Here is a 2,089-nt window from a genome sequence, read left to right as displayed (position 1 = left end):
TGGAAGTTACGAAATGTTAGGTTGAAAAATAAATTTGAAAAATCAAATTTGTGTTTTATTGACTAGAACCTTAATTAAAAACATCCTCTATAAGTTGACAAAAACACTATTACCAATTCTTAAACAACATATTTTCTTCACTCTTAATTTGTTGACAGCTATGTTCGTTTTATATTCTTGTTTTAAGCTAAAATATACGTTGGTATATAATATATTGACAATATTATATAAGATCATATATAATGATTTATGACATCACTATTAAAATTACAAAGGTTAAAAAAAGTTGTAAAACCTGCACCTATTTATTTTTAACCTTATCTGACCTAATGAACTGACGACCAATTTTTTTTTTCTCTTTCCCCATCGAATTTTAGATCCGAATCGTTCTTCATTTAAATTTTTTGGCTAATTAAGGTTATTTATATTGAGGCAGTTTCAACAAACATATATGTCGATAAAAACAAGTTAACTAAAAAAACTATTAATCGAATAACGAATATACTGTAAAAAAGGTTTTACATCGATGGAAATTAGAAAGCAATGAATATCACTTCAATAGACACAAAGGATTCGCAAGCGGCGGGTAGAATTGAATTAAGCAACAATCTTTGCTACATCGTACCTTGTAAGCGAGCGCTTATAATCTTATTTGCATAATTTCTCAAAACGAGTTCTAATAGGAGCTTTAACGTGTTTAACAAAATAATTACGTTATATAAATAAATAAGTCTTATTAATTAAACTCTTTATTCTTATTTATGTTATATGATATTGTTAATTTAATTGATGAAAACTTTTAATTCACATTCATTTGAATTGTATTGATTGCAAAATGATCTTATTTGAATGCAAAAAATCTATTTTACTATGAAATGAAATATAATATCGGTTTCTCTGCATATAAGAATAAATAGCCGTGTTGTTTCCAGCAGAGCAGAATAGAACCGTTTCATCCAACCATGAATGTCAAAAGTCCAACTATATTTAAGAGTCAACATCTCCACAATCCACATGGTGGTAGAAGACCAACCTACATATAAATGACCAAGGATGCCGAAACTGAAATATTTTATATGTATAATTGGAATGGTATTATGTACGTTAAAAGATTTTTCACTGAAACACAAACTGAATTCCACGCTGGCGAAGCCACGTGTTTTATTAATAAGAGTATATAATAGATAGTTTTCCGTATTACGAAGATGATTTATGAAAAGTTTAATTCTATAAAATGGGATACAAAGAAAAAAAAATTAAACGAAAGATAGACACAATTATTTTAAAATGATTTGTTATTTCATTAGATTTCGTCATTCTCAATACTGTTACTTCACTGTGTATATTAAATATCCAACTAACAACTTCTGATAACATTACTTTGAAGAAATAGAATGCCCACTTTTCAACTTTAAGCTAAATATAGCTTTTTTAAATATAGTTGGTAGTTTCTAGTTTGACCATCAATAAGCAAGTCCAATGCTTGAATGTTGAATAAAATATTTTAATTGTGATGTATTTTTTTTAATAAATTTGCATCAATCAATAAATTATTTTACAATAAATTAGGTGACAATATTTTGTCTACTTTCTTCTATTATAGTTAAGTTCAAAATAATTGGTTACGAAACATAAAAAATATTTTGACATAAATTCAATTTCAAAAATAGGAGTGCATAAGTGCACCCAAGTTTAATCTACGGGTTAGAAGCCATTCTTATAAGTAAGCTTCGCCTCCAAAGTCTCGTTCAGAAAAACTAGCAACGTACTGTACTGCATTTCTAAACGGCCCTGGTACCTCGAACATCCAACAATAACGATTGAGTTACGTTTACAAGTTTGCGTTTCGACCTTATAAATAAATAAATAATTATTTTTACATAGCTGCTTTACAAACTACTTCCCTTGCACTTCTATGGCCCTGGTATATATGAGGTCTGAAACGCTATATAATGCTGCATACACCAAAAAATCGAACTCCGAGTCCAACTTACGACAGTCAAATCGAGGGTGATGCTGTTGAATATTCTTCACCTGTGTGTTTTATAAACTCGTAACAAGCGTAAGCGCTCGAAAGACATACACGACG

This window comes from Nymphalis io, chromosome 9, assembly GCF_905147045.1.
Source record: "Nymphalis io chromosome 9, ilAglIoxx1.1, whole genome shotgun sequence".
NCBI lineage: Eukaryota > Metazoa > Arthropoda > Insecta > Lepidoptera > Nymphalidae > Nymphalis > Nymphalis io.
Note: the sequence above shows the minus strand (reverse complement) of the source record.